Source organism: Ziziphus jujuba, chromosome 4, assembly GCF_031755915.1.
Source record: "Ziziphus jujuba cultivar Dongzao chromosome 4, ASM3175591v1".
NCBI classification, from domain to species: Eukaryota; Viridiplantae; Streptophyta; class Magnoliopsida; order Rosales; family Rhamnaceae; genus Ziziphus; species Ziziphus jujuba.
The window spans coordinates 14,591,192-14,605,103 of NC_083382.1; the positions used below are offsets into that span (position 1 = coordinate 14,591,192).

Here is a 13,912-nt window from a genome sequence, read left to right on the forward strand (position 1 = left end):
CCTCATCACCATGGTTTTGCAATTAGGACATTGAGAGGCAATATGTCCTTTTCCTAAGCATTTGAAACATTAGATGTCCTTATGACTTTTTGGTTCTTCTTCTTTAGCTTTCCCTTTGTTCCTTTCCTTAGAAACTTCTCCTTTTGAGTTGTTGAATTTACTGCTATATAGTTTGTCATTCTTCTACCAATTTGAATTCCCACCTTTCCAAGTATTTCCTCCCTTTCCAAAGGTGCTAATGGAGTTGTTTTTGAAAGAAGAATTCCTTTTCTTGAGTTGTTTCTCCACCTTGTTTGCCAAGTTAATCACATCCTCCAATTCCACATATGGTTGTAGCTCCACCACATTTGCTATATTCTTATTAAGCCCTTCAATAAACCTAGAAATTGTAGCTTCTCGGTCCTCCATAACATTAGCTCTAATCATAGCAACCTCCATTTCCTTTGAGTATTCTTCCACATTCATATTACCTTGAGTTAAACCTTGAAGTTTTCGGTATAACTCTCGATAATAATAGTTTGGAATGAATCTTTTCCTCATCACAGCTTTGAGTTCTCCCCATGTTCTTATGGGCCTCTCACCATTCCTTCTTCAGCTCATGACAAGTTGATCCCACCATATGATTGCATAGTCACTAAACTTAATCACAGCAAGCTTTACCTTCTTCTCCTCGGAGTAGTTGTGGTAATCAAAGATTAGATCTATCTTCTTTTCCCAATTGAGGTACTCATCCAGATCATTCCTTCCTTGGAATGATGGTATGCTCATTTTGATACTGTTCAAATTACCATCCTCTTTATCTCGACCTTTATGATTCCTCCTTGGTAAATTCCCTCTCCTTACTCCTCTCCTTGTATCCATTCTAGGATCCTCAAACTTAAACTCTTCCTCATATTCATCCTCACTAATTTCTTCAATATCTTCTTCTCTAGGCATTAGAGCTCTTCTATTGTTTCTCCTTCCTTCATTAGTAACCTGTGGTGTTTCCTCTCGTGGTCTAGGAAAATTCCTTTGAGTATTCATTTCTTCTTCCATCAAAGTCATACGCCTCATTGGTTCTTCAAACTTCCTTTCCATATTGCTGTTGGCATTGATTTCTTCATATTTTGCTCTAAGCTCATCGGATGACATGGAGAAAGAAATGCCCTCATTACACTCCCTCACGTGTCTTCTCTCACTCTCATGTTTCACACACACACACGCAATAAAGAAAGAAAATATGCACTAGGTGATTCACCAAGTTCTATTGGACTCAACAAGTACCACTGTCAAGCACAATATACTTATTTGAACAAGGGTGAAACAAGAAATGCAGCACTTTTATGAGATGATGAACAAAATAACAAAGAATGAAAGGAACAAGATTCTAAGAAAGACAGGAAGAGAAAATGACAATGGAAATAGTGAGCAACAAAAGGTAAAATAACAATCAATGAATTAAGATCAAATGAACAGAGGATATTGGGAAGATTTGTAGCAACTGATATAGATAATCCTTTTGTACTAATGGCCTTTTAAACAAATCAAACAACCAGATCAATCAAAAGGAATGATTTTGAAGGGTTGGATCTACTTTCAAGTGCCAAAAAGGATATGCTTTTTTGTTTTTTTAATCTGAATATTTATATATATATATATATGTATCAGATTTTTCGCAACTTTTTTTTTTCAAATTTTTTTTTTTTGAAGTATGCTTTTTTTTTTTGTTTTTTTTGTTTTTCTTAAACAACCTTTGCTAAGATGATATGGCTATATATATATATATATCAAACCTTCCAAACAATAGCAAGTGGTAGAAATAATTCAAAGATTCTAACGAAACTCAATGAAAAAGATTGTGGATTTTCTAGGGTATGCCAAGCAAAAGAAACACAACAAAAATGGACAACAAAAAGGAAAATGGAGGGAAACACAAAATAGGAATAGAAGAAAAAAATGAACAGCAAATGACAAGGAAAGAAGAAACAAGGAACAAAAGAAAAACACCAGAAAACAAAACAATGCAAGCTAGCGTTTCAATATGTTATAATCAGGAAATAAATAAAACAAAGAGAATTCTCACATACCTTGTAACCGATGCTCTGATACCAAAATGATATGCTCAGGGATTCGTGTGTGGTAGTGAGATGATGATTTTGAGTCAATGAAATGAAAGTGAATAATCAGATGGTGATTGGATATGGAGATAGGATGAAGAACAATTGCAAGGAACTTAAAAACAGAAGGAAAAAAAGAAAAAAAAAATTAAAATAAAATAAAATATATCCAACCAAGACCCACTACCTATTTAGAGGTAGGAACCTATGGTATTGACTTATAACCCTTTATCTATGGAAGATAAGAACCATAAGTATAAAGACATTCCCAAGTGAGTAACCTGGAGGTCCAAGAATAATGGTGAAAAACCAATTCTCAATGAGAGAAAATTTCATTCAAAAAAAACCAATCTCTTTACAAATGGAAAAATAAAATCCTTAAATAGAGTCTAAGACTCTTTAGAAACCCTAGAAAAAGCATTAAAGATTATTTTGACTTATTTTGAACCGGCTAGAATTACCTTATATAGTTATAACACGTCCAAAATTACCATTTTGCAATTTCCTCAATCCCATTTTATAATTCTCTAAGCCCAAAACGTCCCCCTTTAATTTTGGCTTACTTTCCAAACCAAAAACACTTGATCTTGGGCTGTCAAATAGTTGTTCTCAAACTTGGAATTCTCAAAAGTGGGTTTGGTAATGTCCTCCTCTTTAAACACATCAAGATCCTTCATGAATGCAAATAAGGCCTCCTTGAATCTTTTGGCTCTACTTCGAGTAATTGGGCCTTGAGGAAGCTTAAAGGGCTCGTTGGAAGTGTGATGTGCATCACCTTTGAGTGATGTCACATATGGTATGATTATTTATTTATTTATTTAATTTACATTTTAGCAGTTTCAAAAGGTAAAGATTTACTAACAGAAAATATCAATTTTGTGGTAGTTTTGCAAAAAGAAGGAAGGCATTGCAGATTTGTCAATAATACCAACTTCTCTCAAGGGAGTTTTGGATATGATAAATGCAACAAAGCATCTACACCATTGAATGCACTATCTTCTGGGAAGCACATAATAAATAATGGATCTATCGTTGAAGGTTTTAATGCAATGTCAAATACTTCTTCAGATAAACATGTTTCTAAAGGTTTTTCAGAAAGCACATGCAACTTAAATAATGGTATGCTTTATGAAAAAAAAAATTCAGTTATTTAAATTAATACTATTAATTTACTTTTTTAGTTAAATCCATAATTATTGTTTCAGAAGTGATCATGGAAATAGATTTGCCAGTACATAATATTCAATCGAATATTATTGGTGTATTCTAACCTTTTAAAGTACATTAGTTAATTATTTTAATTTTTTTAATTTAAAACTATATGATTATTTATTTAGTCTCATTAGTTTGCTATGTTGTAGGGAATGAAAATCCTATAAATTCTGATGTTGCAAGGAGTGGTGATTGTGATTATGATGGTATAGTTATTGTTATACAGAATTCCAATTGTCATAAGCAAATGTACTATTATAATTTGATTATTTACTAATTGTTTTACCTTTTTGTAGGGGATGAAGTGGAATGTGGTGACTTCTCAACTATGGGTATATTTTTAGGATTTTATTGTTTTTATTTCAAAATTGCTTGTATTGCTTATATGTGAATTTTAATAGTATTCACCCTTTATGAATTTAATGTAGACTATTAGGATATCGGAGATCCTTGCAATAAATGTGAATTTTGTGGTGCATTATTTTGGCATGATGAAAGGGTTAGAAAGGATTACACTTCATCAAAACCAAAATTCTCCTTGTGTTGTATGCAAGGGAAAGTGGAGCTTCCAATGATGCAAGACCCTCTTCAAATTCTTAAGTACCTACTTTATGGTGCAGACGACAAAAGCAAGCATTTTCTTGAAAATATTCGGTCATACAACAACATGTTTTCTTTTACACCCATGGGAGGAAAGATCAATTCAAGTGCAAATCGTGGAAGAGGGCCTCTTGTATTTAGGTTACATGGTCAAAATTACCATAAGATTGGAAGTTTATTGCCGCCAGAAGGTTCACTGCCAAAGTTTGCTCAATTGTATATTTATGACATTGAAAATGAAGTGTCAAATAGAATACAAGTTGTCAGGTAATCAATGTTTTCCGAAATTTTTATTTTGCATACTAATATGTATAACTACTTATGCTAACAATGATTGTTATTTTTATATATGTATCAGCCAAAATTTTGACATCAAAAAACTGCACACTGAGATTGTTCATGACTTGAAGATGATGCTTGATGAGCATAATGTTTTAGTTAAGTCATTTAGAATGGTAAAGGATACAATTCAACAACATGACTCCTCAAATTTAAAGCTCAGACTCATTGGAAGGAGAGAAGGAAATGGAAGGATGTACAATTTACCAACTGTATCAGAAGTTGCAGCTTTGGAAGTTGGCGACTTTGAAACATCTCTGGTTGATAGAGACATTATAGTTGAAACTCAAACTGGAGAGTTGAAACGGATCAACGAATTAACGCTTCATATCTGGACTTCAATACGTTTTGCTTTTTCCATATGGCGAGGATGGATATCGAGAGGATGTTCCACTAAAGTAGTCAGACACAAAATCGTCCGCTACAGGGAAAAGGTTAAGCATGAGAGAATTCTTTGCCTATAGATTGCAAGAAAGAGATAATGAGTCCCAGAATATTTTATTCTCAAAAAGATTGTTCCAGCAATTTTTAATTGATGCATATACGATGGTTTGTCTATCATATATACATACCCATAAAAAAGAATTAAAGTTCAAGATGTATAGAGGTTTGGCAGAAGCAATTTTAAGAGGAGAAACAGATGCTTCTTCATAAGGAAAATGTGTTATATTGCCTTCTTCTTTTACAGGTGGGGTACGATACATGATTCAAAATCACCAAGATGCAATGGCAATTTGTAAATGGGCTGGATACCCTGAACTTTTTATCACATTTACATGTAATCCAAAATGGCCAGAGGTTGTTCATTTTGTAGAAAGTAGAGGTTTAAAACCTGAAGATCGGCCAGATATACTTTGTAGGATATTCAAAGTCAAGCTAGATCAGTTGGTAAAAGATCTCAGACAAAACAAGATATTTGGAAAAGTCAAAGTAGGTAATTTTTCACATTTATTTGATGAATGTTTTTATAAATTGCATCCTTTAAATAATATTATTAACTAATATAAATATAATCTTACAACAATATATATATATATATATAATTGATGATATATGTTTGCTATCATAATTTTGATATTAAAATATGTTGCTGCAATAATATACACCGTTGAGTACCAAAAACATGGATTGCCACATGCACATATACTGCTTTTTTTATATTAAGAAGACAAATGTCCAATAGGTGAAGATATTGATAAGATATTTCAGCCGAAATTCTCAATGAAGCAAATGATCCAGAATACTATGCTGCAATTAAAAATTTGATGATGCATGGACCATGGGGCAGCTCAAGAAAAAATTCTCCATGTATGTTGGATGGAAGATGTGCAAAATATTTCCCCAAAAGGTATTTTGATTGCACTACAGTTGATGAAGATGGGTATTCAATTTATAGAAGGAGAGACAATAGAAGAACAATTGAAAAGAATGGAATTGGCTCGGATAATAGATATGTCATTCTGCACAACTGTTACTTACTTTTGAAGTATGGTGCTCATATGAATGTTGAGTGGTGTAATCAGTCAAGATCTATTAAGTATCTTTTTAAATATGTCAATAAAGGACATGATTAGGTCACCAAAACTTTTTATGGAAGCGGTAATGATAGTAATGTGCATGGTCACATGGATGAAATAAATATGTACTATGATTGCAGGTATATTTCACCATGCGAGGCAGTTTGGAGAATTTTTGGTTTTGATATTCATTATAGAGATCCTCCAGTTGAGCGATTGAATTTCCATCTTCCCAATGAGCGAAACATAGTATTTCTAGATACTGATTCGATTGATTCTATCATGAATCGAAATACTGTGAGCAAATTGATGTTTTCAGCTTGGATGGATGCAAATAAAAAATATGTTGAAGCGAGGGAGGTGACTTATGCAGAGTTTCCTACTAAATTTGTATGGAAAAGTTCAGAAAGGGAGTGGCATCCAAGCAAGTGTGGATTTGCAATTGGACGAATGTTTTTTGTGCCTCCAGGATGCGGTGACATGTACTATTTGAGAACACTTCTTAGCATAGTTCGGGGACCAAGAAATTTTGAAGAAATAATGAATATAAATGGCATTCAATATAATTCTTTGAGAGATGCTTGCTATGCACCTCGTTTGTTAGATGATCATAAAGAATATGTTGATGGTATAGTTGAAGCAATCCATTGGGGATCTATATATTATTTGAGAAATCTATTTGCAACTTTGTTGCTATTAGATTTATTAACAAGGCCTGAATTTATTTGGGAACAAAGTTGGTGGTATCTATCAGATAATATACTCTACAAACAACGCAGCATGCTCCATCATCAAGGTTTTATATATTCTTTAACGTTTTTATTTGCATAATAATAATGATTAGTATAATTTGATTGTTTATTTATTCTACTTGATAGATTTGCATCTGACTGACAAAGAGATAAAAAATTACACTCTTCTAGAGATTGAGAAGATCTTACGGAACAGTGGAAAAAGTCTTCATGACTTTCCAATGATGCATTTCCCTGGTACCATTGATGTTTCTTGCTGCCAAAATAGGCTTATACAGGATAAGCTGCGTTATGATAGAATTGCTTTGGCTGAAGACCATAAGAAGTTTGTATCAAATCTCACAGCTGAACAAAAAAGTGTTTATGAAACAATTATGGGTGCTGTTGAAGGTGTCAAACCCGGTATATTCTTTGTGTATGGATATGGAGGTACTGGGAAAACTTTTATCTAGAAAACTCTATTAGCAGCATTGAGATCGAAAGGAAAAATTGTGTTGACTGTAGCATCGAATGGTATAGCGTCTTTTCTTCTGCCAGGAGGTAGGACAGCACATTCGAGGTTTGCTAGACCTCTTGCTCCAAATGAAGATTCAACTTGCAACGTTAAACAAGGTAGTCCATTTGCTGAGTTGATTGTTAAAACTGAACTTATCATTTGGGATGAAGCACCTATGATGAATAGATATTGTTTTGAAGCGTTGGACAGGATTATGAGAGATATTTTAAGATTTAGCAATCCACTAAGTTTGAACAACCTTTTAGAGGTAAAACTATCGTGTTTGGAGGAGATTTCAGACAAATTTTGCTAGTTATCCCAAAAGGAAGTAGGCAAGACATTGTTCACACAAGTTTAAACTCATCATATTTATGGAAATATTGTAAAGTTTTGAAGTTGACAAAGAACATGAGACTTCAAAGTATTGACTCAGACATTGATAAGGATGAATTGTCTACCCTTAAGCTGTTTTAAATATAAAATACTAAAAATATATATCATATAAAATACTAAAAAATATATCATATAAAATACTAAAAAATATGTCAATCACACCCCTTAAAATTTGAAAATGCATTATCGTTGGAATAATGCAATAAAAAATTTTGAAAGCTAGAAATGAACGTTGGACTCCTATGATTAGATATGGAAAGTACCATTCACACCCCTCCTTGGAATTTTTTTGCAGAATTCTTCATAGGCACAACTCCTTACACCTATAAAATTAGGATTGCTCCAACATAATTTACAAAACCTTGTTATTTACAACAATAACAGTAGCTCCGAATTCGGTCATATTCATCTACAACCATACAACCAAATTTTAAATATAAACGCCATACATCGAACGTCAAATGCAACCTCAAATCTCAAGACAACAATAATGCATACATATAATGCATTCGTCAAGTGCTAGTAGTGAGATTAATGGAGACCTAATAAAATTCAAAAGATTGAAGTTTTTTTATGGAAAGAAGACAAGGGTAAGAATCTCATAATTTGAGCTGCCAAACTAGTTAGTCCAGGCCATTAAATTCTCATTTTTCACACGCAGGTTCCCATTCTAAATCACACGACTCCCCCATTTACATCAATTTATTTGTTGTGTATCATTGTTTACTTACTATTCTCAACGTGAAATTATGCTATTAAATTCAAACAAGTTTGAATTAATAATTTGTCATCCATCTAATTGATTTAATTACCAGAGTTTTCCAGTTGAATGGACCAAAATAGAAAGCATTCTTGTTCATTTATATCGTTCCAATTATGGGGAAAATGAAACCATGTATACTCTTTTATTTTACGAGTTAAATATACGTACATAATTATTGAATATCAGTAATCCTAACCACATGAGGATATATATCCTGAATTAAATACTCAAATTACCATGGGTGTGATAAACTAATATGGACACAAAAAATAAAGTTTATATACTTTCATGCTAATTTAATTGGATATTACCGGTATGAGTTCATTTTCCGATCTAGATCAATATCTCTTTGATTAAATAATTGGACATACACTTATGGTTGCATTTACCCATCCATACCAATATCTCATTAAATTATGCAAAAATTATCACTTTATCTGAATGCTTAAATGTTATTTGTTAAAGTTGAAAGTTCCATTTCAAAAAATTAATTTAATAGGTTAATTTAATGAATGAAATAATTCAAAAAATTTATATATTTTTAAAATTTTCAATCCATGTGAACTAATTAATATAATATAAATATATAAATTCAGCGAATTTAACAAAATAATGTTGGATTATTTGATATTCAAAATTCAATACAAATTTGATAATCTCAGTATTACTATTGTTTCAGCTAATATTAACATCTTTCTTATCAAATTAACTCTATCTTAGAGACATTTAATTTGAAATTAACTCTATCTTAGAAGTCAAAAAATGAGAAGGGACAGGAAAATGTGAAACACGCTTTAGAGAAAAAGAAGGTGAATGGACCAGTTAGAGCAAGTTTGGCAGGTTCTAGTTTCCAGACGTCCGGATTGTTAAATTTACGAAAATTAAAAACATGTTAAAAAAGTTGAATATATTGTGATCCGCTTGATTATATCAGCGGTTCATATAGGCTCAGATGGTTTGAAAATTTTTTTTTTCCCATGTCAGAAGCTGCTTCGTTTTTCTCGTTTTCCTCTCCGTCTTTCTAAAACTCCATTCCTCTCAGTTTGTCCTTGAAAACAAACCCATCAACGAAAAGAGGGAAAGATTAAAATCAAATGGGTTTATTTTTTTCCAGTAACAAGTTTTGTTGCTCCTTTTCTTGTCTTCTCCAAAATGTTTTTCCAAGGATGTTTTTAATCCTAAGTACATATCCTTAATTTTCCAGCAAAAGGCTATCAAAAAGTGATAAATATTTTTCAAACAGTTTCTCCTCCTCCTTGACCGAACAAAATTCTTTTTTTGTTTTTTTTTTAATAAGAGCAAAGAAGGAATAGAAATTTTCCTTGTGATGCCTTTTAAATCTATGCGGGTGAGGGCCAAATCCAACAATATCACATGCAGGTGGACTGAGCTGTTACAGTTGGTATCAGAGCCAGTACCCAGATCGATGTGCCTGCAACGATGCTGGGCCCCAAGAGAGGTGGATTGTGAGATCACACATCAGTTGGAATGGGGAACAAAGCATGCTTTATAAAGGAGTGTGGATACCTTTCCTTTGAGAGGCCTTTTAAAACAGGACGGGCAAAGCCTAAAGCGAACAATATCACTTGCGGGTGGACTAGGTTGTTACATTTCAGGCACAAATGCATCCTACTCCTCTAAGATAAGTATAGGGAGGAAAACTTTGAGCCTGTTCACAATACTCTTGGAGATGATTTTGTAGACTATATTACATAAATGATTGACCAAAACTAGGACACATATGATGGATGACTAACATTAGGAACTAGAGCTATCAATGTATGGTTAATATTACCCATATCCACCACTTTGTTTAACAGCATAAGCAAGCATCGTTTATTTTGTCTCCAATGGAAGGCCAAAAATGCTGAAAGACAGGCCAGAAGACCATCAATCGCAGGAGCCTTATGGTGCATTTGGAATAAACTTGTCCTAATCTCCTCAGGAGTAAAAGGCTGACATAATTTTGAATTCACAAAAGTTGTAACACGTTGTTGAATACTGAAACTGAGTTCTGGAACAAACTTGTTCTTTCTGAAGAAAACAAAGACTGGAAAAAGTCAAAAAATACATTTGATATTCCCCGTGGACTAGTAACCCAGCAACCATGATAATCTGTTATACCTGTAATAACATTTCGACAATGCCATTGAGTAGCATGAGAGTGGAAATATCGAGTATTTCGATCACCCTCTCGCAACCAGGAAATTCTTGAATGTTGTTGCCATTGTGATTCCTCCTTTGCCAAAAGACAGTTGATTTCTTGTTCCAAGCAGTGAAGATGCTCAATATCGGCTGGAGTGGGAGGTTTAGTGTGAAACATGGATAAGGATTGGTTACATTGCTAGAGGCAATATTTAATATGATTAAAGTGGAACTTGTTCCAGCATTTCAGTTTGTTAGCACACCGTTTGGAAATATCCAAAACGGTAACTATATTTGCACCTCAAGAAACCATCGCATTCCATTCTCCCTCAACAATATCATGACACTCAACATCCCCTATCCAAGCCAATTCAAAATGAAATCTTTTACCTTTCCATAAACACTGCTGAGGAGAACCATCCAAATCTAAACAATTGGCTTGGTGATCAGAAATAGAGTTAGGAAAATGTTTGACCAAAGCATGAGGAAACAAGAAATGTCCTTCAATGGTTACAAAACCTCTGTCAATATGTTCTTGAACATATGCATCACCACTCCTCTGATTAGACTAAGTATATTTCAAACCTTTATAAGGGATAGGATGTAAAAAGCAGCCATCAATGACATATTTAAAACAATCAACATTACTAACCAAATGTTGTCGACCACCCATCTTGTCATTTTGGTATAGGATTTCATTAAAATCACCAATTACAAACCATGCAAGTGTAGAAACAAATTTCAATTTCTTCAGCAATTGCCATAAGAAATTTCATAAAGCTGAATCCAGGCTGCCATAGAAACCAGTCAGGTGAAAAGAACCCCTTACAGGGTGGGAAATCGTTAAATCTATGTGACCAGGAGAAAAGGAAGTAACCTTAGCATTAATGCTCTATTGCCAAAGAAGAGCTAAACCACCACCGAGCCCTACCCAATTCACCCCAAAACAACTAACCATATTACATTGGATCTGTATTCGTTTTTCGAGAGTGAAGTTTTGTTTCCATCAAGAAAACAATATCTAGGGTAGTAGTTTTGAGCATTTGGATAAATGCTTTGCATGTCCGAAGGTTCTCCAAACCTCGGACATTCCAACTTAAAATTTTCATACTTCGTGATGGGGCTGAATAGCAGTCCCCACCACTTTAGAAGATTCCCCATCTTCTGCTCGTAGAGAAGGACAGCATCTTCATTTTGTATTCTTTGACTATAGAAAAATAGAGTAGTTGTGTTTCTTAACATCATAATTAGCCTTTTTCCCTGCTGACCTCATCAAAGAAATGTTGCTAGACCTGGTCTTACGTGTTGGATAAACAGCCATGCAAGGTACTAGTATAGATGATGTAGAAGTGTCTCCTCTATCTAGATGTGCCTCCACATCCATGTGAACATTAAAAAACAACATGTGTGCATCCAAGGACGCCATGTCATTTAAATTATCCACGTCATCAGATCATACTGTAAATGCCAGTTCCTAGTTATTTTCAAAATAACTGTTTTGAACCATCTCCAAAGTCGTAACTTCCATGGTCAATAACTGCTTTGCTAGATGGTCTTTGACAGGTATTGACTAGGACACCATATTTGATGTAGGTTCACAATCATGCTTTGCTAGATGGTCATACTTGGAAGATTTTTCCTTCCCACAAGTAAATTAATAGAATGGCTTTCTCGTAGCCATGCACCATATTGATCCCCTTGACCAACATCATCAAGCATACAAGTTTTCTGTGTGTTGCCTAGAATGCCACAGTGAAAACAAAATTTGGGTGGTTTTTCATACTAAAACTCCACCCACATATGTTCATGATTAGTCAAAGCCAATTTCATGCTATGACATAAAGGCCATCGTATATCCAACCTCACATGAACACACATGAATTTTCCCATACAAAAGCCATCTTCATCATAATCAACCATTATGCAGTCACCCAATAGAGCACCAATTGTCTCCCTAATGGATTTTGTCATAAAATGCAAAGGAATGTTATGGATTTGAATCCAAAAGAGGGCTATATGAATTGACACAGAACGTGGGATGATAGAACCTGTGACTTCATAAGTTAATACTAACGTGCATTCAAAATGCCATGGCGCCCAAGTAGTAACACGGTCTCTATCTCAAACACTGACAAAATGTCAGAGAAAAGTATTGTCATTTAGTTTCTTAAAATGAACAAAGCAAGAGATACCCCATAAAGATCATCATGTCAATGAAAGCACGTTTGTTAAAATGCGACTCCATAAAGACTCGAGCCAGAAGATGTTTCTATAACTGATCCACATCCAAAATGAAGATCATGGTCAATAACCAAAGTGTCACTCTCCTCTAATGTTAATTGGAAATGTTTCTGGAAACTTGTAGTAACTTCATCCATCAGCAGCCAAGAAAACAAAGAAAAAACATAAATACAAAGAAAAAGAGGAAAAAAGAGAAGAGAAACAGAAACAATGAATAAAAACTCCACACAAAAGACAAAGGAGATGAAACCTCATGCACCCGAAGCCATGAGAAAAACTCCCATGCAGAAAGAGAAAACCTCTCATGCAGAGAGACCTGTTAATACGTTAATCAATTCCCCCCTAAAAGAATGTTAGTCTCATATATATAGCAAAAATAAAATTAAAGGTTTAAATGCATTTATTACCTCAACCATCTTGTTTTCACTTTTTTTTTTTTTTTGTTTTTTGCAATGGAGGCTTTATAATTTAAATTTTCCAATTAAAACTCTTAATTTTCAATTTTGTAGCAAATGTAGAATAGTTACTGACTATGACCTTTACCAATAAAATTTATATGTATATGACAACTTAATTGATTACTTTATAGATTCAAATTGTAAAGATTTTATATCCGATCTTCTAAAATAAATAAAAAATTATAAAAGACATCGTTCATTTGATTCAAAGTTTAAAAAATTGTCGATGGAAAAATTGACGATTCAAAATATGAAAATATCCACAAAAATATTAAAAATTATTAAATATCGATAAAAGCTCATAAAAATGATAGAAATTGATGAAAATTTATTTTTAAAAATAAATTTTTTTGTTCAAACTTTATAATCAGTCTAGTCAATCAATTAATTATTAAATTAACTATAAAAATTACAAAAATATTGAATGGATCTTATATTTTTCTAAAATCAATTAATTTCTAATAAGCATTAATAATTATAAATATATAATTGCTAATAAAAAATGCAAAAAGACACATATTTAATAAAATTATTTATTAATTAAGATATGTAAAATAATTATTACATTTACATTATATTTCATAAATGTCGTCTCAATACAACATAGACCTTTTAATGGTTAAAAATTATTAGTGTCTTTTTTATTTTCATTTTAAAATATGATATATGTGAAGTAATTATGGAAAAAAATTTCTTTAATAATTTTGTAGGCAATTGTTAATATGTCAATCATATGGATGTTGTATTAAATATGACTATATTTTATGATAATCATTATTAGATATCGATTGACTGTATGCACAATTTTTATTTATTCTCTAATTTTTATCTACTTTATAATATTTATACAAATATTAAAATTATTATTGTAAAAATAATAATAATAAGTAGGTAGATTTG

At 32.8% G+C, this 13,912-nt stretch overlaps 1 pseudogene; it reads left to right on the forward strand.

Annotated features, from left to right (window-relative positions):
• Positions 1-3,145: 3,145 nt before the first annotated feature.
• LOC107417293 (uncharacterized) lies at positions 3,146-7,486 on the forward strand (annotated as a pseudogene).
• Positions 7,487-13,912: the final 6,426 nt, after the last annotated feature.